Genomic DNA, 16,230 nt, shown 5'->3' with positions numbered 1-16,230 from the left:
TACGTAGCAGAAGTAAAACTCTGCCATATGAAAGAAATAATGCCTGTAATAGGCTACAAAAACTCTAGTGGGTGGAGCACGTACGAAGGCTATGGTTTAATATAGGCAAATGTAGACAGAGAAATTCGCTCTTTTTCTTGCAGGAAATCGTCAAGTGTTTGAGTCAGGTGACTCACACCGTGCAGAGACGATCGAGAGAGTCATTATGTGAACACTTGTTCACAGGCTCGTCTTAACTCATAAGGAGCTAAACAGCAGAGTCTCCTAGTATGGAGAATTGCGCTGAGCGCTGACAGCGATTTGAGGGCAACGGCCTACGTGCTATTCCAGCCAAATAGCGTGTGCCATGCTACTTAGCTTAGCTAGGGATCAATTAGGAGTCTTGGCTTCACTGAAGATGTGGGAAATGTATAATACTGGGGTTTAACAGTCAAGAGAGATTTACAATTGATTCTGAGGATTACAGCAAGTGCCGACGGCCACCACTGCCGCCGTCAATGAAAGCTCGAGCTACGGCAGCAAATGATATTCAATTGACACTCAGAACTGTAGTCATCCCTCCGCTTATATAATTATTCTAATGCTGCATTTTAACTTAATTGATATCTTTGGTCCTTATTGCATTTCAGTTGTTTCTATTTTATCTTCCTCCAGACATGCCCATCAACCATCTTACTATTAATGAACCATAGAATAGTTAGGAATTTCACAGTTGTGGACACTCAGTATCAGTATTTTACCATCCTGAATGTATTATTATTACAGTATTATGAAGACATACTTAGAGAAAATATAAGCCTGAATAACGAAAATCTAAGATTTTCAGTTTTTCTAACATGTAGTTACGCCTGTACCCGTACACTAATTTCTGTTAGCGATAATGTTTCCTGTACAGGGAGTGTAGTGGAACCGACACTGAGATCACTGCCTGATTACATCACTGTCCATACTGCTGCACTCTTCTGAATTCTGCATGCGTGTGATGGTATCTTCTTACCTTGCAGGCCGTAGGTTCAGCACCATATTCCTAAAACACTCACAGAGCGTCCTTATTCAAATGTGGTAGGAAGATAGATCAGAACCAGTCTCACACATGTTAGACTGTGATTTTCTTAAACCACTCTAAGGAAATGCTGCAATGGTTACTCTGACGTGACACATCCTATTTCCTTCCACATTCATTCGTAATGCGAGTTAATGTTTCGTCACTCATGACGGGATGTCGATAGGTTGTTAAACGATAATCGTGCTTCCTTCTTCCAGCAAGTTTGTTAAAGTAAACTCGCATTCTGTGAATCCGTCACGAAGGAAACATTTAAAATTGCGAATTGCATTTTGTGCACATAAGATAAGTAATATCAGATTTAAGTTCGGCTGTGCCCTTAATTACGTAATTAATCAATGATATCAATCAAGATAAGTAGGCAGCAGCAGCGCCATATTTCTTACCGAATGTTGGACGAAAATAGATTCTGAATGCGATAACAAGGTGGCCTTTCTCTACTGTCTGCGGAGTGGATTTTTCCCCTCTTTTTGCGCTGCCGTCGACTCAGTGGTTACAAAGGAAGCTCGTCGGTCAGGAACCGACTTGTGTAGATGAAAACCAATGAGATTTCTTATTTCTGTGGTTGCTGGGAATCTGCAGTGGGGTAATCCAGAAACGAAAAAAGACAGTATGAAATTCAGTCTCGCAGAAATTGACGTCTTTCCTCTTCAGGGCCACATTCTGAAATCCTGTTTCTACGTTCTACGATATTTTTCTTCCGCGACGTTGCTAGATGCTGCCATTGGCCGGAACACAGTAACTGAGTTCGTTTGTTGCAAGTATTTTCTTAGGTCGTACGAAAAAACTGGAAGGTTATGGTTTTTCGCTTTCTTAAAGTAGACATCATGACATGGTATTGAAAGGATCTCTTAATACCAGAAGGAAAAATGCTTGTATCGAAACACAGAAAATGGTGAATACATATTGGGCAGAGTTAGGGATGTAAAAACAGGGAACTAGCTTCTCCACTTATCTGACAGCTTCAAAGACATTTAAATCGTAACATTTTGAGATATTCGCGGTTTTTTACTTGTTAGTATTTGCATTCATGTCATGTGGTATCATAGATCTTGTCAAATAATGTAAGGTGATAATGATGTCATGTCATGTAACATGACACATACCATCCTGTCATCCAACATGGCATTTGTCGTGTCGTGAAGTATGATAGAATGTGTCATTTAAGTTTACGATGCATGCAGTCCTGTTCTGGAATACCCCCTCCCACTTCTCACCCACTCTCAGATACTTCCTGTTGTAGATGTAGAAGCATAGAAACTGTAATTTTGTTACACCCCTCACCATACATGTAACAGGGATAGATATGAGAGCTCACTGTGTCGTGGTGCATCTAGAGAGTGTGATTCCTCTACAGTAACATATATCCGAGTGTGAGGGCGCATATACAGGGTGAGTCACCTAACATTACCGCTGGTTATATTTCGTAAACCACATCAAATACTGACGAACCGATTCCACAGACCGAACGTGAGGAGACGGGCTAGTGTAATTGTTCAATACAAACCATACAAAAATGCACGGAAGTATGTTTTTTAACATAAACCTACGTCTTTTAAATGGAACCCCGTTGGTTTTGTTAGCACATCTGAACATATAAACAAATACGTAATTAGTGCCGTTTGTTGCATTGTAAAGTGTTAATTACATCCGGAAATATTGTAACCTAAAGTTGACGCTTGAGTACCACTCCTCTGCTGTTCGATCGTGTGTATCAGAGAGCACTGAATTACGTAGGGATCCAAAGGGAACGGTGATGGACCTTAGGTACAATTTAAATATTTGAACAGCACATTACGTCCACATGCTAACACTTTTTTATTGGTCTTTTTCACTGACGCACATGTACACTCGACAGGAAAAAAAGTGGGTCACCCCTGAATTCCAAAGTGTAGGCTGCACCTGAATGTATGCAACCAACATGGCATATCTGTGTTGCACATAGTGGCAACCCTCCACAGTATAGTTTTTGTGAGATACACAATGGGTACCGCTAGAGACTACTAGAGAACACCAGTCTTTATGACAGTCCATCCAGATGTAAAGTAACACCACGATAGTACGGAAGAGATCAGACAGTCCTTAACGTTTGTAAACTAAACTTAATTACAATAAGTGACATTTCAAATGTTATGGGACAACTAGTTTTGTCACATAAATCTTTCAGTAATCCTTAGGCACAATTAAATATTTGAGACAGTATATGGATTTATAAAGTTGTATGGCAATTGGAAACAAGTTCTTTGCTGTCTAAAAGGTTTACCCAACACATGCTGAACTTCGTTCAACGTTCAACGGGAAGTGGTTTCGCATCAACTTTATGTAATACTAAAAAGTTAAAAGAAAACGTGATTAACGGCGGCAACAACTCTACAGAAATCCCAACATTAACAGCGATTCACAAGTAATATCATTGTTCACATTACTCATCAGCAGTTACTTGTACGCGAAGTTGTACTTTAAATGACATGACCAACGTCATCGTTCTGGATCCGGATGCAAACCCAGAACGTAAAGCCATTGTTAACCAAGCAAAGCTTTGTGCCTTATCGAGACTCGATCACTAGGCAGAAAGAGACGTCAAATATTGACGTTTGCACCAGTATCAGTTATCAATTCTCAACTTGATCGTAAATGACGATAATGTTTGTGCGAAAGCAGGAAATCTAACATGACAAATACCTTCTTGGTAATTAACCTCGAAAGACGTTGTATAGTGTTGCATTGTCAAGGAATAAAGGATGCACATGTTTAAAATTGAAATGCCATCATGTAATGCTGGGGACAAGGATGCGAACCCAGCACCTAATCGGATTGTTGAATAAGTACCTAAAATCAGAATGTAGATATCACAGTTTGTCACCAGTAGTGGGGTTGGAACCTTAAATGATGACTGAAGTTGTATTGCCTGACCGGGATTCGAACCCGGCGCCCACCGCTGTCGTTGTCTGACCAGGAACAGACGAGAAATGTCCAATGTTGGTCCACCAGCAGCGAGATGTGCACACATTTAACTAGAAATAAGGTGACGAAAACGTCACATGGTTATGAAGACACGTTAATAATGAACTTCATATTCTGTAGTAGCTAGGAATAGCATGTTTAGTTGCAAACCTTAAGGCCTTACTCATCCCTAGCGACGTGTTGCCTAATATCTGCGATATCATGATGTTAATTTACAAGTGGATTGACTGCCGTAAAGAGCAATGTTCTCTAGTAGTCGTGTATCGTTGAGATGTAAATGAAGGGCCTCAGCAGAAAGTAATTTCCGTCGTGCAGCACATATTGATTCAGAGACACTGAGTACATGTTATAAGTGCAAAAAACGTGTATTATATACTAAGTATATAATATTATTTGGAGAAGCTGTCGCCAAACCTGTTTACTTTTACATTCCGCTTAGTTGTCGTGGTTGAATACAGGTTTTCTTAAGGCTACATCTAATGCACAGCGCTTCCAAAATAGTTTCTTGCGTCATGCTATTGCTAGCTAGATGAAATGTTTTGTGGTAGCTATGTTTAAAATGAATGTATTTTTGAACGTATTGTTCGTCAAATATTTGAATAAATCGTCAACTGTAGGTGTGCCTGCACCTGTTATAGCATAATAGCTGTAGCTGCGTTAGTTTGTACTACAGACTTGGGTAGGTTAGGTGCAACTTTTGATCCTTTAAGGGGTGATCGTGGCCATGCGGCCCGGGTCTGTACTAGCCGCGGCTCGCGAGCTACGGGCCAGCCAGGCTGGCCGAGGCGAGACGCAAGTGAGCGACCTGGCGGTGGCGTTGGTGGGCCAACAGCCCGGGACGAGCCAGCACGGCTGCGCCACAAGCCTATGCCTCTGCCGCTTTGTTTGACGTAAATATGTTTGCCTCCACTCCTGGAATCAGTATAAGAACGGCAAGCAGAAATACACATCATGCTGTCTGCCGTAATGGCTCACTGGGAGAGGGCTATTCGAGGTAGAGTCAAAAAATGGTTCAAATGGCTCTGAGCACTATAGGACTTAACATCTGAGGTCATCAGTCCCCTAGAACTTAGAACTACTTAAACCTAACTAACCTAAGGACATCACACATATCCATGTCCGAGGCAGGATTCGACCCTGCGATCGTAGCGGTCGCGCTGTTTCAGATTGAAGCGCCAGAACCGCTCGGCCTCTCCGGTCGGCCGAGGTAGAGTCGTCGCTCTCATTGAGGAAGGAGGATGTTCCATCAGAGAAGCTGGCAGACGGTATGGCGCACCACATACCACTGCAACGAGATGATGGAGGGTGTGCTTGATAGAGGCACCACCAACAGGGCTCCTGGCTCAGGCAGGAAGAGAGTGATCTCACAGCAGGAAGACAGGGACCTAGTGTCTAGGAGCAGAGAAAATCCCTTTCTGAACGCGAAGCAGTTGCGGCGGGAGACCAACTTCACCGGCTCCAGTGACACGATTCGCCGAAGTCTGAGGGACGCTGGACTGCATGCACGACGATCCGCCGTGAAACAAGATCTCAGCGAAGTCAACGTTTTATACCGGCTAGCATTTGCGGAACTCCATCTGAGGGCGACGTGGGACAACGTCATTTTCACTGATGAGAAGGTGTTTTCCACCAATAACGACGGTCCACGAATCGTTTACAGGCCGCAAGGGACTCGCCATCGACGCGAATATGTAACCACGACGAGAAGAAGTGGCCGGCTATCTGTTATCTGCTGGGGTTGGAATTCTGGGAGACGGACAGGAATTATTCGCAGGATAGAAGGAACTCTGGACAGCATGCAGTATGCCCACATATTGGAAAATGTGATGCTTCCGTCAGTGCGAATGCTGTACGCAAAAGGGGACGTCACATTGGAAGAGGACCATTCTCCCATTCACAAGTCTGCATTTGTTCAGCAGCGGCTCTCCACGATTGGCGTCAACGTCATGGACTGGCCGCCACGGGCAGCTGATATGAACTCCGTGGAAAACATGTGAGCTGAGGTCGCCAGAACATTAACAGAGAACTGGCCACGAAACCAACCAACTACTGCGGACGCTCTTTGGGACTGCGTCCTGGAAACCTGGGAGGAAGTTGCTTCTTCAGGTTGTTACGTTTTCTATGCCAAGACGTGTGATAGAAGTACAGAATAATGAAGGATTCTGGATAAAATATTAGAGTTCTTAAAATGTTTTGTTATGTCTTCTTTTTCGTCATTTTTCCTCATTGGGAGATAGTGGAAGATCGCGTGGCAACAGAAAAGATACAATATCGGTTAGCTTTCCTTTGAGTTGCCCTTTTAATTCAAGTGGGTTTCTTTTGAATATACAGTTTGTTAAATATTCCATTTTGATTTCATTTATACCCTGTCTACATACTTACAAACAAATCAGCGTAGATGGACTCTGTCACAGTAGATTTTGTTATTTCAAATACGTCTCTCTCTTCCCCTCCATCCATGAATACACCCTCCGTCCTCCAAAAAATACGCCAACGATTTCATATTATGTTTACTCGCCGCTCAGGATTAGCCTAGCGGTCTAAGGCGCTGCAGTCATGGACTGTGAGGCTGGTCCCGGCGGAGGTTCGAGACCTCCCTCGGGCATGGGAGTGTATGTTTGTCCCTAGGATAATTTAGGTTAAGTAGAGTGTAAGATTAGGGACTGATGACCTAGCAGTTAAGTCCCATAAGATTTCACGCATATTTGAACATTTACGTTTACTCGTTGTTAACATCTCTTCTGTTCTCTTTCACACTCTCTCTCTGACACTATCGCCGCAAGTGCCCTTCTATTACACTCCCCCAAAACTTTGTAAACAAATCTAGCGGTTTCCAATGACGCTACATTTTCTCTTTTAATTGCTGCTATCTTTACTCTCTATCATTCCTCTCAACATCTATGAAACCGTATTGTTTGATCTCCTCTTCCCTATAACCTATTCTTCCCTCTGAAAACAGTCCTTTCTTATCTCTCTCCTAAGATAAAACGAACTGTGGCCCACATCTAAGTAAGCAATACTTTGCAAGCATTTCACGCTTACATTTTTCACTTTTGAACTTCTATCCATTCCCAGATCCCGCCCCCCTTCCTGTTACGCGTCCCTTGACATCTGCATCTACATCTAAATGAATACTCTGCACTTCATAATTATGTGCTTGGCAGGGAGTTCTGTGGTCTGGTGGATTAATCTTGTATTGATGTGTAAAACGTCAAGCGTAGATTTTTAACACACACAAGTAGCTCTCCTTCACCCCTAGTAACGCAGAGTGCAGAACGCCAGTAAGCTCCGTAGTTCAATATCCGCAGTAAAGATAACATCTCTTCGCTGCCCACTGTGCATTCATTTGAGCTGTGACAGATGGAGAAACCCCGTAAGGCAGAGACTCTGTCACCAGCAAGCCGTCGTAAACTAATGAACCAATGGCCAAGTAAGTTCACAAGGCTCTTACTTTATTTGAAACTGAGACGTTGAAAATTGTGGTGCTAGACTGGGATTAGAATTCGATTTCACTGTGTTTCCGAAGATTGCAAACTCTTCTAGGCGTCCTCGAAAAGCACCTATCTGGTTTCGAATCCTGATCAGCACAAAATATTCATTATTTCATTTCAAGCCCTAGCATGTACACTCCGAACTACTGGCGAAAAATAGTTGCATTTTCGACGTCTCTTCGTGCGTTGTCAGCTGTAACGTGTTCGTTTCAACTCACAGCCACATGATGAGCTTTTTATCACAACATTACAAAATAAAACGTTTCCTTACATCTTTTCAAGTTCAAACATTCCTCTCCATCCTACTGGTGAAAACGGATTAGGGTTTGACGTTGTGTTCGTTGTGATCACCAACGACGACATGTTGTGGATTCAACTTCTAGCCAGCAGAGTATTTTCCATGACATCATTGAAAGTACAAACACGCCATTCCTAGCTATTATAGGAAAAGAATTTGATAGCTAAAGTTTCTTCATGACGACGTGTGCGGGGTTTGAATTCCATTCAGCACAGAGCTTTTCGTCGCCTGATGTCTAGCTATACATGCGCCCATCTCGATACTGGTGAACCAAGAATAGCTATTTATCGTCTGTTCCTGGCTAGAAAACGACGGTGCTAGATGCTGTGTTCGAATCCCAGTCAGGCGAAAACGATTCTATCGTCAATTAAGATTCCAGCATTTTGCTATTGGTGAAAACATTTGATATTTAACTTCTGATATTAGGTACAGTCGTGCTCAAAAGTATCCGAACGACCTGTTTTGCATTTCATCTGATTCCCATGCCACCTACATAACGCAGCTGTCTAGCAGGTCCTCTAATCGCTCCTTGATATAGTCGTTTGACTATTGAAAATGGTTCCAACAAGTCACCACTAGAAAACACTGCTCTGTATCGCAATAACTCAGGACGGAAAGTAATACCACGATACTAAAAAAAATCAGGGAACACATCATCACAGATAAGACCGTCCTTAAGGCTTGTAAGCTCGCATTTATTGCAATAACTGACATACCTGAATTGTTAGCACCCTCATTACGTCACATAGGTAATGCACGTAGTAAGTTCGTCCTATTCATGATTTCCACTTCAAAGTAACATACCATACTTGTTATTTAACACAAAATGTCATTAAAAATTTACGTTATTCACGAGCAGCTAGTTGATAATATGTATAAACTTCAAATGACACGACGAACCGCCTCAATCTGCATATGGATTTAAATCCAGGTCATGCAAGCAAGGCCTCAGTGGCCGTGCGGTTCTAGGCACTACAGTTCGGTACCGCGTGACTGCTACGATCGCAGGTTCGAATCCTAACTCGGGCATGGATGTGTGTGATGTCCTTAGGTTAGTTAGGTTTAAGTAGTTCTTGATTCTAGGGGACTGATGACCTCAGATGTTAAGTCCCATACTGCCCAGAGCCATTTGAACCAATCATGCAGGCTAAGATTTCGTGGCTGACGGAAATTAACAGTCATTCCTGACTAGGCCTAAAGAGAGTGATATACCTCACTTTTGGACAGTATGAGTTAGCAAATATCATCTTCAAAGTACATAACGTAACATTTTTAACGGACGCGAATTCCTACCCGGCATCTATTATCCCTGTTAACGAACTACGAGAGATGTTAAATATTGCTACTTCACAAGTAACTTACTTTAAATGCAGTGAGGTAAAGCTTTGTGTTGGACAGGGATTCGAACCCAGAACCTAATCGGATTGTTATCGAAGCACAGTCAACTTTGACATATCGGATTTTCTCGGCAGTAGCTAGAGGTAGTAACTGAAATGACGAGACGAAACATTAATTTTTTCCTTCTCAGGACTCCAACCCGGCACATATCGCTATTATATTCTAGAGAAAAGGAACGTTAAGTATGGGTTTGTTACAGCAGCAGCGACATGTGAGCATAATTGAACTAGAAATAATATGACAAAGAGTTCAGTGCTGACTAGGAATCGAACCCCACACATATCGTTGTTGACTACACACAAAGAGACGACACTTACCGAATTTTTCTCCACCAGCAGCTCGGAATAACATCCTTGAACTTACAGTGATCTCGCAAATAGTTGTGTGTCTCACCGGGAGTCAGAAACGTCAGATATCGTTAGTGTTGACAACGAATGAAAATGCATTAAAAATAAAAATTATTATCCACCAGTAGATAGGTGTTCCCATGCTAGAGCTTGATAACACATAGTGAAAAGTTTAGTGCTGGGCCAGGATTCCAACACATTCATGGGCAATATGTGGAGATGTTGCGGAATCTGCAGTTTTGAATAAACAACAAGTTGTAGTCGAGCTGTATTGTCACGAAGGGATCAAATTCCGCGTTAAGGGCGGTCTGAGTTGCATTCCCAGTTCAGAACCAATTTTATCGACATACAGAAGCCCAAATAAAAGACGGAATAAGTGTCCTGTGACCATACACTGGGTTTGTTTCGTCACTAGAAATAAATAACTTGTATTAGAAAGGTTACTGGTGATAGAGTTTCTACATGTTGCCACTCCTTACTTTATTGTGGTTCCACCTTACGTCTACTTGGTAGAGAAGGAATATCATGTTTAATGTGATTTTCAGACCACAATGCCATTATACCTTCTTCACTTGGCGTAGCCAGAAGAGAATTGAATCTGTCTCTCCCTATCAAAAAACATCGGCAAAAGTTGGAATCGAACCCAGACCATCATCATAGGTAACCAAACCCTCTCCTCTACGACTCATTTCTCGATCACAACACCGTTGCGGCACACAAGATGAGAATTCTGAAACACAGGCTCCCTGTAGTGTGGTTTGGAGGATGTTCAGTACATTCATTTACTTGGTTGACCGAATCGCCATGAACTAGCTGCCTTGGCTACCCAGTGCATACTTTCGACTCTATTTTGTAATCACCGAAATAAAATAACGTAACTGCCACCTACGCAGAACTGCCAAAACAGTGTAGGATGCAGAAATTTAAATAGGAAGTGTTCCTTTCCATTTGAGCTACTCTATTGCGCTATCTGTTTGTTGAAACCATCGTGCAGTGCAAAAGAAATGCTGCCACTGTCTGTCTCTCAGAAGTCTATATCCGGCCATATGCATTATCTCACAGCACCGTTGAATGCCGAAGTTCTGGAGGAACTGTTGTTCACTTTCGGACGTGCTGTAGCTACATCACAGCTAGTAGCGTAACGGTAAGCGTCGCGTGTTCTTCTGCGTCATTTTGTTCTTTACAGGTTTAATAGACGGCCAGGCAGCAGATGCGTCTCGAAGCGTTTTGTATTATGTATGGGGAGAGTGCATCGTGCCAAAATAGTCAGAGAAGTATTTTCTACATTATGTGTTGTCTGGTAGTGGCATTTTATTCTTCTTAAAACCTTGTTTGACAGCTTTAACTCAGAACAAGTTTTCAACATGCTTGTAATCAATAAACTGCATGTGCATTGTCAGACTGTTATAGATAACATCAGAGAATTCGCATATATCGTTGATGATTAATTTCTCTCTCATGTTTAGTATTGTTTTAACGACACTAAAAGAAACCTTACGAAAACTGTGCACTTTATTGTAAGAAATGAAATGAAACTTCCCATGATAACCTTACGACGAAAGTAAGTCTGTTTTAACAAAACTGAGTATCTGTACACAAGCGTGCCTCTATCTGCACGAATTAGTAAAATACTACTCACTTAGATTTCGATTGGGTCTGTGTTTAAATGGTATGCTGTGTCATACTCAACAGGTATGCAAATGTGACATATCATAAATATAGTTACGTATTCCTAGAAACCCAAAATTTGCTTGCCAGCAGCGGAATGAGGCGTTACCTGTTGTGCAGCATTGTAAGTTTTTCACCATTGCACTTTGAGCTGAAAGTATTTTCTTGCGATTTGCTAATCAATCTATTTCCTTCATACTTATCAGCCTTTAATGGGAGTCTTAAGTGAAGAAAATTATTGAATTTCGTATCGTTGATGGTCGATTCGAATTCCTTCAGAGACGCTTGTATTGTATAGCAGCTTGGCAGTCAGAAAGCCGAGATCTACGACCATTAACACAACTTACTGAGTCGAGCTTCCAACAGGATTTGATGTGTAAAGGTTTTCTTCTGATTTTGTTACAGAATTTTTTCTGGGAATTCGCAGCTCCATGAAACAATACACAAAAAAAAGCTCGCACGCGCTGCCCCTACCGCGGTTAGAACTGACGATTTTCTTAACCGTTGGAACACGAGACACGGGCGGTACCACGGCGCTACGGACACACTGCTACCAGGACGCCACTCTCGTCATGGTATTGGTCGCTCAGCCTCATAACGCATCGTGAAAGATATTAAAAGTTGTCACTTATGTGAAGAATAGCATTTCTATAGCCAAAAAATTGAAATTTCTGTCTCAGTGTCTTAGTTTACGTGAGGATTATGCACCACGACTCATTCAAATGGAAAGGGAATATCAAGTGAATTTAGCGAGTAAGTTCAGTACCATATGCGGAAGTGATTGCACTGTCACAGTGTTGCCAAATGTTTGTGACGATGTTGCCAATTCTCAGCTGTGCTAGGAACAGCTCTGTAGCGTTATAGGAGGAGAATCCTGTGCTCGTGTCCTAGGAGGATACGGAGAGGAGGCGCGGGGTTTGGTTAATTGCAGCGTTTTCTCCTATCAGCTGTGTCAAACATTCAGGTGTGTAATCTTCCATCACGATTACAGTTTCCCACAAAATATATACGAATAAAACACCTTGTTACTTTCTTACAAAAGATTATTTCAGTACAATAAAAAGTCTTTGGAAATCAACTTTGCCAACCTGTCACGAAAAGTAAGATAACAAATACTTTGCACCTCGAAATCGATTGCATCTATGTGCAGTCTTGAGATCATACAAGTAGAATTTCATGAATTGCACGAGAATGTAGAAGAATGTTGGTGGGAATGGAAGCTGTAAGAAACACAGTTACCTAATTATTCTGTACCACGTAATAATCAATTCATTTGATAATTCAGAAGAGAAGAAACTAAAAATTATGCCCATTAAGACAGAAACTGAAGTGCAGATGCGGGCACTGTGCAGGTCTGCGCTTTTTCATCTTCAGATCTATACAAATAATGTATATTAACCAGCGTATTCATTGCTTTCGTAATGTTTCCCTCGTGTTTAGTCCTCTTATGATGAACTGGATCCACACCCATGAGTCTGATTTTTTCGTTGTATCCTTCCATCTGCTATCTTTGTGTGTTATTGTTCGGTATTCAAAAAGCAAAATATTATGCCTGCTCCCACGAGGTATTAAAATGAGGTCGCAAAAAGGCTAACGAATTATAATCAAAATACTGTGAGACGCCAATTTGTCTTTCGTCGTGGTGTTAAGTGGACAAAATAGTTGGGTGTTATTGTCGTCTTTTCTTATTGAGATTTTCATATTACCCTGACACAAGACGCCAAGATAAATGTGTATATTCTCCGTGACGAAACATCCCACATTCCATTTATCCTGATCCATTCGTTACGTGCATCGGCGGCAATGAGTGATAGGAAAGCTGTTGTGGGGTGACGAATAACAATAACAATGGTAATAATTACAAATCAATAATCAAGGATGTTTACTGAATTACAGACGATTAACAAAATAACCAAGAATGGTTGAATGTTTAATTGGCGCACTGAGTAGGTGTTCTACCCACTTTGTTACTGAATTCTGTTCTAGTTGTTTGCAGAGAGAAAACAAAGAACCCTGTAGCCATACATATCGCTAGTACCACGAGATATTACCTATAAACTAGCCTTGCTTTACATCACGAGACGAACATGGCGTCACTGAGCTGATATTTGAAATACATTTCCGTTTTCTCTCTCTGTCTCTCTCTCTCTTTTTACTTTTATTTTAATTTTTTGAGGAAAACATCGAGAAGCGCGATAATAAGCAAGTAGGCATATAACCTGTTTACAGTTATTTTCATCGGGATACATAATGCAAAAATACAACTTTTAAGTGTGTTATTGCGTAATTCCAGTTATTGACAGTCTGTTCGTGAGCTTGCTCGCATTCAGTATGGTGATACATATCACAGAAGCAAGCAAAACACCAATATTTCTTGCACCATACGCAACACATAAACGAAATCTCGCTGCACTGACGTGTTGTCCGATATATTGCACGGAAAACATATCTGATTCATGTTGCTAAATACAGTTCTATCAGATATCAATTTTGAAGCGTACCAAGTGTATAAATGTATATCTTGAAATACGCAGAAAGGCCCATAGAGGTATTCGACTGAAACATAGCCATGACCAAAATTGTAACTGGGGTCGACAGCATCGTCGTCTACCTCCTTGACAACTCGAACGGTGACAGTGCTCGACCGGTTACTTTCGTTTACTGGTATCAAAGCTACAGCATGAAAACACAAAAATGTTAATAACCCGAAGATCATTAGTTTTGGAACCCATAGAAAGTAAAGCAGTCATCATTCGCAAGAGTGGTTTCAACACCATATTGTTGGAGATGGTATGCTGTTGCTTTCATCCGAGGTTTGAGTTGACTTACCTAGCCAGTTAATAGGGGAACCTACAGTTTTATGTGGCTTTCGGACTACAGTGCAACTCGGCATTTTTCACATCAACAAACACTGCCCCAGGGGAAATACGTGTAAAACGGCACATAAAAATCGTGGGACTGGTGAGGGATCGAATCTGAGACCTTCGTATCCATAGTCTTGCTCTTTATCACCTTGCCACCATGCAGCCAACACTGTGGTTTCTGCTTGCCATTAAAATTAAGGATCTCTCGTTTGTGCCTGCGTTGGCACTTGCGTGTCCCTTAGGAGACCTTACCTTTGGGATTACCCTCGTATACGTGTGCGTAAACGCCTTCCAATGCCCACTCACTCAAGGAAGGCAAGGATACCTAGTCTAGCTTCAATATTACAAATACGCCTCTGTTTGTGGATGAACGCAGACTTAGGTTGATAATCATTTTGAATATTTATCAGTACAGTACCCATTCGTGTGAAACTCATTTTCTACCAATGATTCTCACAGCTACAGGATCTCTACTTTAATACCTCTTACACAAAATGCTTACGCAGTGCTATCAGACGAAAAGATCAACCTGACACAAACTGTGGGAAGTTTGTTTTACAACCTTCGTACCTGGATAAAGAGATTTTCCTATTTGAGATATCTGTGAACGTTGCTGCATAAGACGATTTAAGAAGAAACTAAATTCCTTCAGTTACGCCAATGTTTAAAGAAATCGTGTTAACGGCACTAAATCGTGGTTTGTAAATCGTTTACCAGCCGTACTCTGCCGCATTTCGCTGGTTCGAAGGCAAAAAGCTTACTGACAAATTTCACAGAAGGAAAAGGGAGACGAAATATCTCCCACTCGAAGGTCATGTTGTTTTACTTAATTGATTACAAAATCGGGAAAAACGAACAATGAGGTTGTCAGTATAAGCACATTACTGTTGTCAATATGATGTTGCACCGCCCAGGGCCTATAATGATAAAGGGCCCGTTTAGGTCAGAAGTGGAAGATAGAGCACCACTATTGCATACACACAGAAATTACCGTTACAGTGTACTTATGGAGCCCAATGAGTGAATTGCATATTTTCCGGTGAGAAAGAGCACTGGCAAGCAGTCTTCGCTACATAAGGTTACTTAAACTGGCGTCACTTTCAGATAGAATTTATGGCTGCAGTCTTCTGTAGGTCTCCTCCAAAGGTAAATATGTGGGTCCGAATCCTGATCCAGTACAAAAATATTCATAATTTCATTTCAAACTCTATCACGTGCACACCGGCCTGCTAGTGAAAATTAACGTGCATTTTTAATGTCTGTTCATGTTACCAACAATTTCTGGACAATCACGCACACATCTTACTGTTGGTGGGTAAGCAATTGATACTTAAGCAATATTCGTGGACAATAAAGAAGAACGATAGGAGTGCGGTTCGATTGTCGCTCAGGCACAAAAATTTGTGTGCTTATTTTAGATTAAACACCTAGCAGCTGGAAAGAAAAACCGATATGTAACATTTGATTTTACTTAGTTAACAATCCGATTACGTCTTGGGTTCGTATCTCCGTCGCAGAACTTCACATCATGCGCTTCATCTTTAAATTCATACACACTTCGTTACTTCTGAATTGAGGTATATCAGACATCTTTCATGGTTAGTTAACGGGGACGAAAGGGTCTTGATAGGAGTCCCGGCTTATTACAAAAACTGTCGTCTTTTATTTTCAAGTTTAGATTTGGTTACTAATATAGGGAAAAATTTCGGTACTTAATGACTCTTCATGGATAGTCAGCAATATGATATGATTAGATTAGATTAGATTAATACTAGTTCCATAGATCATGAATACGACATTTCGTAACGATGTGGAAGGAGTCATTTTAATGAAAGATTTCTTTACATACCAGCACTCAATTTCTTTACAACAATTTTTTATCCTCTCTCTCTCTCTCTCTCTCTTCCTCTCTCTCTCTCTCTCTCTCTCTCTCTCTCACACACACACACATACACACAAACACACACACATTCTCTTTTTATTTTTATTTGTTTTTTGTGCTAGACTATCGGAAAGGCACGAAAACATCCGTGAGTTCGTTAGTTTTGCGCACAGTTACGAAAGAAATATAAAAACAACTATGCGAGTTACTGATGCTTAGTAGCAATCAGTTCTGAGTATTATTAGCAACTAAGCT

The sequence above is a fragment of the Schistocerca cancellata genome, chromosome 1 (assembly GCF_023864275.1).
Source record: "Schistocerca cancellata isolate TAMUIC-IGC-003103 chromosome 1, iqSchCanc2.1, whole genome shotgun sequence".
Lineage (NCBI taxonomy): Eukaryota > Metazoa > Arthropoda > Insecta > Orthoptera > Acrididae > Schistocerca > Schistocerca cancellata.
Note: the sequence above shows the minus strand (reverse complement) of the source record.